Consider the following 7,681-nt stretch of genomic DNA (forward strand, 5'->3'; position numbering starts at 1 on the left):
ATATAGCACCAGCAGCTTCTTCGCTACGCTAAACCAGAATGTCCTTGCTTTGACTACGACTGCTGTCGATTTTCGCCTTCGACAACGGTAATAAGGGTGAACATGTCCATAGGCCTTATGGCACCAGCAGCTCTTTCGGCTGACGCTAAGCCAGAGTGGCCTTGCAGTCCAGCAATCATGTATAGATTCCCAGCTTGTCACCCACCCTACATTGTCCATCTCCTCTACTATGCACAGTGGTTCCGAAAATGGGTGAGCGCTTATTGTCATATTCATCTGCCTTCCCATAGTCCGGAAATCCAAGTTAGCGTCATGTCATGAGCGTTTAGAATTTCCATATATTCTGCCACACACCTCGCTTTGAAGGCGGCAAATCTCTTTTCCGAATTCCCCTTTCGCCTGTCGTACGTGTTATGGCACAGATCTCCGCCTAAAATACTACTCCGAGTGCATCGGAGTAGACCCCCAATACCGTCCCTGACACCAACTTGGAGCCACTAGTGAAGACAGAGGTTTCATTCTTCTCAAATTCAGCAGCCGGCTTCCAATCTTTTCTTTCGGGAAAGCAAATTCTGAAGATTCTTTCCCAAATTGGTCTCGGCAACAGGTATTAGTTTGAAACCTTCCTCAATCCATCCTACTCATTCATAATATGTAGAATAAAACTGTGGAACTCCTCTCTTAACATGTCGAGCCTAAGCCAAACCTTGGTGGCTCACTTCCGAATATGGACCTCAATAAGTTGCATATCCAGCATCGCTTTCAAACCCGCCAGCGGTGTGAATTTCAATTCTCCCGTGAACCCGACGCAGGCCAGTATCTGACGTATTACCAAAATTGTCTGCATATGTTAATTTAGTAATGTAGTGCTTGCCCCAAAAGTTTTATTGGACTACGAATTTGCTCAACTACGAATTATTCAAGCCATATGGCAGAAATATACCCTAAATTTTATTCTACTGCTGGCCATTAGCTCTACGAAAATGCAATCTTGTCATTTTCTTTATGCTGTTTTGTTTCATTCTCAAGAATTCCCAAGGAACAGAGTGACGATAAAGTTGTGAGAAAAATATGACATAACTGACTTCCATAGAACTTACCACATTAGCTTTAGCATTTAAATTTATATACAAATTACATAAAACAAATTTAGTACTGTTACAAAAATAAAACGAAATGTTGTTGAACAAATAATGATAATTCCATGTTGAAAAGTTAAAATTTTTTGTAAATTATTAATAACAAACAAACCCAAAAGGTTCCAAAAACAAAAATCTAACGAAAACTTTGTATATTAATATTTTTTCAAAAAAAGAAAAAAAAAATCCTTAATAAATTACGATATTAATGAAAAAAAAAAGAAGAAATTTTTTTACTTAAGTCAAGTTAATAAGACAAACACAAAAGTATAAAGAAGTGAACAACGTCAACTGCCCATAAAGATTTTTTAACTAATAGAAGAACAAAAACCAATACAAAATGTTAAGACCTAACTTTTGAAATTAAAAAGAAAAAAAAAAAGCCCAAGATGTGAAGTAACAAAATACTAAACTAATTTTAATATAAACTTTAAACACTGTTAGCGGATCAAATTATTAAAAATTACAAAAAAAGAAGAAAAAGAAAAAGAGATTCAATCACAATGACGATACGGTGATCAGTATACAGCAACAAAAAACAAATGTACTATAACAACAACAGCAACAATACCAATTAATCATTATGATAATAATTTATGTAAACGAATTTTAACTGCAACTGTATCAGCATCAGCATCACAAGGAGAAAAAAAAACAACTACAAGTTACAGCATCAACTATGTGACAAAAAAAAACAACATCCGACAGACAAACTTTATCTATGTCAATAAGCCAATCGAAATTGTATGCAATGAATGATAAAAAAAAATGAAAAATTTAAAAAATAAAAAAGTTCTTTTGACAAATAGAAATTCGGAACCTAGAAAGGACAAATAATGAATAAAAAACACACACACACAGAACTTGGCAATAACAATTTGATTCATAGTTAATTAAAATTGAATTTCGTTTATGCATTCAAGCGCCAATCAAAATCCGATCATAAGCGAATTAAAAGTAATTTTGAATACTGTTTAGTTTATATATAAAAAGGAATTCAAAGTTTTTTCCAAGGGGAGTCGAGCAAGACAATATCGAGCCCTTCACGCGAAAATGATGTGAGCGACAAAATCCAAATTTTACAGGAGACTATTTGTATTGAATAACTTTGGATATATATTTATGATAGGCCATTAAAATTTGGCATTGGACGTCTACTAAAGCATATTTACAAAAACGAAAAATATTTTGTTTTCAATATTTGCTGTATGATGGGGTTTTGTGTCGCTTACATCATTTTTCGCTAGCCGATTTTCTTGAAATTCGGCTCAGATGACTTTTGAGGCCTCAATTTGGTTGAATTCGGTTCAGAATTATACAATATATAGTTCCCATATATATATTAGGGTGATGACTTTTTTACAACCTCACACCCCTGTATCATATTTGGATTAGCTTTTATTTAAAATTAGTTCAAATCTTATATGTATAGAGATGGGCGTTGGGTAAATAGCCAAAAGGTATCTCCCGGGTATTTACCCATTTATACCCAAAAGCTGGGTATTTATAATTTTGTAGATATCTTGGTTATAAAAACATTTTCCAAACAATTTTTAATGATTTCGTATTCTTTGTATATAAACCTAATCCTCTGATCTCACAAAATGGAATTTTAGTTATATATATCCGCTATATAGCCAGATCTCCAGACTTAAAGTCTTGAGGCAATAAATTGGTCATTTTTCATCCGATTTGGATGAAATTTGGCACAATGAGTTCTGGTAGACCCAGATCAGATCGGACTATATTTGGATAAAGCTGCCCTATAGAGCTACCGCCCGATCTCCCTATAAAGGGTATTGAGGTCGTAAAAGATCAATTTATTACCCGAATTCGATGAAATTTGGCACAGTGTTCTGGTGTTCTGGTAGACCTCTAGAATGTGGTCCAGATCGGACCATATTTGGATATAGTTGCCATATAGACCGATCTCCCGTATTGAGCCCGTAAAAGAAGCATTTTTCATCCGATTTTGATGAAATTTGAGTTTTGATAGACTTCTACACCTTTGTGTCGAAAATCGTCCAGATCGGACCATATTAGGGTAAAGCTGCCATATAGACCGATCTCCCGATATAGTGTATTGAGCACATTACCTGGTATTTGCCTGATAGAAACCCATCTCTATACATGTAGAGTAATTCAATAAAAAAAAACCTTCAACGTTTTGACAATTTACTGTAAGCATTTTTATAATTGAATACAAGCTTTAGAGCCACATATATGTAACATTACATACGATCATCAAACACACTAGGAAGTTAAATATTCACGTTGGCATTCGAGGGGGATAATCTTAGATGAATCTTGTCGCACATCGGATATAGCTTCCATATAAAGTGGTCCTTTTTCACTAAGTGTTTTATTATGACATCTTAAATCCATGGTAAGTATTATCCAAATCGGTCTTAAACCATATAAGCCGATCTACCGAACAGCCTTCGTCTGCCCTAGTAGCTTTAGTTTTTGCCTGCTTTGGCAGAAATTTGGTACGTAAAGCACAACTGTGCCATTCAACTAAGTTCATTTTGTGTAAACTTTTAGCAGAATCCAAGATACGGATCGGGCAAACTTAGCAAGTTTTTGCTTGTTGTTGAAAATTTCATTTTCATTTGGATGCGACTCTGACAATTTGGTTACAACCACCAGATAGAAAGTCAAGTAAAACTAGTTGCAAATCGAAAATTTCTAACTATTGAATTTGAAATGACATCAAATTTAAATTTTTTCTTATAATTCGTCGATCGGATTTTGTTTCAGTAAAAACATTTAATAGAAAAAATCATAGAGATTAATTAATTAAACTTAATAATCATAATAAGCCAATACGTAATATGTTTTATTAGCAACAAAATTACTGTAACTAATAAGTCAATATAATTCCATGAACCCAAGAAAAAAAAAATAAAGAAGACAGGAATGAATAGTTTATTGCAATATTAATGCTCATGAGAGGGAAATACAAAACTCAGCTAACGAAAAATTTCTGCTCATTTATCGCTGCTTATGAAAATTCCTAATTTTGTGTCAAACTTTTGTTTTGCAAAATTTTTTCAACAATATCAAAATATTCAGTTTATTTAATAAACAAAAAATCATGTGTTCTTTTATTCAATTCACTAAGTTGTAAATTTCGACTTAAAAAATAAAGCCCATTAAAAACAAAAACTAAACACAAAAAAAAAACAGAACGAATCGTTATAAAAAACCTCCCAATTTATGACTTGTTATATAATGTATCTTTATAAATGTTATATACAATAAAAACAAAACCAACAACAACTATATATTCCAATTATATATACTATATATATATATACCATGAACATAAAAACCACATAAAATGACAACAAATATTTACAATTATATTTAACAAAGAAAACAAAACGATTTTTTATGTCAAGACAAACAAACCAAAAACAAAAAAAAAATCAAACCCCCTATTTAAAATTAGTAAAATAAATAAAATAAATAATTAAAACAAAAACAAAAATCCTTTACATAATACCATCTTTTCCAATTTCCAAAACCACAAAAATTGTGAATATTATTTTGTGTATTTACTACCTTCCCAGCAATATTTCAAAGAAAATAATAACGAACAAAAGCTAACAAAATAAAGAAAAAAAGAAAAAGAAAATCAACAAAAAAAATGTGCGAGAGGAAATAAAGAATATTATTTGAAAAAAAAAAATACCAAAATGGCGTTTTTGAGCGTTTAAAATTTGTAAGTTACTCGGTTAGCAAAAGTTGGTCTTTTTTTAAAACTGCAAAAGCGCAGACCTTTTATCTAAGAAATAGAACAAAGAATTAGAACTGGTTTCTCATTCTCCGATTACAATTTACCTTATTGGTATTCTTCTTGTAAACAGAATCTGTTTCTCTGAATACTATATACTCATAGCTTATCCTATCGATAAACCTTAACCGGCAGATGGGTGCCGGTTAGTGACTTATCTATATCGATAAATTCAGATTATTGCTGATTGTTGCACAATATTGGCATACCTATCATAAATATATATCCAAATTGTACAAGTAAATCAAATTTGGTAACACATTGAGTGCCAAGCGGTTTTGACGAAACTCTTCCCAGGAGACCGTTTTTCACTTAATAGAACCAAAAAAACCCATCCACGCTTTTGCAAAAATATTCAGTAAAGGATTCTTTATTTAAAAATCGCAACAAATTTCACTCAGTGTCGTATATAAATGAACTACAGGCTCTTAGTAAAACCCCACGGCGGGTCAGGTGTACGGAAGGGTAAGACGTGGCACCCAATGTGTTAACAGGAGCTTATTCCCTTCATAAATTAATGTAGCAATTGGTTATCAGGATCTTTATTTTTTCTACCAGAAACCGGTCGTTGAAAAGTAACCGTAGAATGGAGCGGACGAGTATTTATATCTCCGTTCAAAATTACCTATTTCGGAAAAAATTTTATAGTCATTCAGGGAAAGCTACGATCTGTCTGTTTCCCGTTGTTCGCGTGGATGCCTTGACACCTGTAGTCGAGTGTAATGAAGCGCACAACCAGTCGTCAGACTAACAAAAGAGGAAGAGACGGATAACCCAGCCTTTAAGTAAAGGTGGTGTTACTGATTCAAAAGTGTCAATGAGACAGCATAGCAGCCGAATCGAGAGAAATAAAGTCACGGGGATGATAGCAGAAGCGAACGAGGGCTTTGCTATGAAGTCCGAGAAAGTGACGAAGAAAACTGAAGAGCGTGTACCGACAAAGCAATCCGGCGAAATAGCAGGATGCTCATAAGGATAGAACTGACATTCTAACCACTTCTACGGAAGCTGGAAAGAAAATTAGTTCTCTAGAAAAGCAGAACACTGCGAATCTGCTGAGAAAGAAAAAGAGCTCAACGCTTTTAAGAACTCTAGAAATACCAAGCCAGTCCTCCCTCAATGAAGATTCCAGAGAGTACATGTACGAAGCAAGCGCGGACGGCCCTTGAGTCTTTATGGAAGACTGTGATTCCAAAACGACGCCACAGTCAACTCGAAAGGGCTGTGGAAGTAGGGACTGACTTTCTTGATACACCATTCCGGGCCCCATATATTCCATATGGGGATAGCAGTCAGATCCGACATTGCCGAGATAGAGCTATTCAACGTGTGTACACCGCCGGATCGCAGTTATCAAAAAGATTATAGACGCCAAAATCCAAAATTCCTACCATTGACAAGCCATTCGAACGTCGGACACGCCATCCCTGAACGTCGGACACGTAAATCATCAGATGATTCGGAAGAAAGCTGATTGAGACGGCTTCAGAGAATACACCAACCGCCGCTTCAGATAGAATCTCCCTCAGATAATGGTATTGCTGAGAAGTAATCCCGAGACATCATTAATGCAGCAGCCGCTCGCTTTAGCAGATGGTCGAATACCCCAAGAGCGCTCCAATTTCCCGTACACGCAGACGAGCGTCACGAAATTCGCTACTCCGATCCTACTGATCGCAGAATCAGGGAACTAAATCAGGAAATCAATTCTGTCACCTCCTGAGCCTAATTGGAGAATTTGCACGGGTTCCGTAGAATACATAGCACGACGACTGTTTGGAATTCCATTACTACACGTATTAACCATGGCCTAAGTCTGGCCAGGCCACTGTTCACTCCATCGTCAGCGGATCAAGAGAAAACGAGGCCTTTACTGAAAGGAAGTAAGAAGGAGGTCAGTAGAGCTTTCGGTATCATAACGGGACACATAGGACTACGTGCTCACTTATGCAAAATCGGTGCGGCAAGTGATAGCATATGTAGGGCATGTGGGGGAGATGACGAGACGTTGGAACATTTCCTATGTCACTGCCTGGCTTTCTCGGTTAACAGACGCCGGCACTAAAGTGGGGACACAATACAAGACATGGTTTTGCGTAGGTCTTTGCTAACAAACTATGAACGTTTCTACAATAAATGCATTTTTAATAGAACTTAGAATGAACTTTAATCAAATATACTTTTTTTACACTTTTTTCTAAAGCAAGCTAAAAGTAACAGCTGATAATTGACAGAAGAAAGAATGCAATTACAGAGTCACAAGCTGTGAAAAAATTTGTCAACGCCGACTATATGAAAAATCCGCAATTACTTTTTGGGCAACCCAATAGTTATCCAACAACGGGCTTTACCATCTTCGAAACTTCTACTCAAGATGTGTCGTATTAAAAGAGACAATGCCTCATAAGTACTCAAAGTTCAATTTAAACGTTAAACAAATAATGCCAAATTCACAGAATTTATAAAATTTTCGTTGTACTTTTTATATATGCAGCCCTAAACATAATTCTACCTATACATATGAATTTATGTATTTTAATTCGCTGGCATTCGATGTCCTAGGTTTTGGAAAACTTTGTTTCTAGGTTTCCATATACGAATTATTTGTGTTTGAAAAGAAATCAGAAATGTTTTTCTTTTGTCTATGTTAATTTTGTTCTTCTTTGCTTCTTATTTCCCCCCTCTCGCATTTGCTGTGATGCTGCCTATACCCACATGAATTGTTTTCATATCCCCGCCAACC

The 7,681-nt window shown here is 35.3% G+C and overlaps 1 long non-coding RNA gene across 1 annotated transcript in view; it reads right to left on the reverse strand.

The window, feature by feature from the left end:
• Positions 1-7,681, reverse strand: part of LOC106084177 (uncharacterized) — a 125,738-nt gene that overhangs the window by 74,299 nt on the left and 43,758 nt on the right. The gene's annotated exons all lie outside the window — the stretch shown is intronic.

Source organism: Stomoxys calcitrans, chromosome 4, assembly GCF_963082655.1.
Source record: "Stomoxys calcitrans chromosome 4, idStoCalc2.1, whole genome shotgun sequence".
In the NCBI taxonomy this organism is placed as follows: domain Eukaryota; kingdom Metazoa; phylum Arthropoda; class Insecta; order Diptera; family Muscidae; genus Stomoxys; species Stomoxys calcitrans.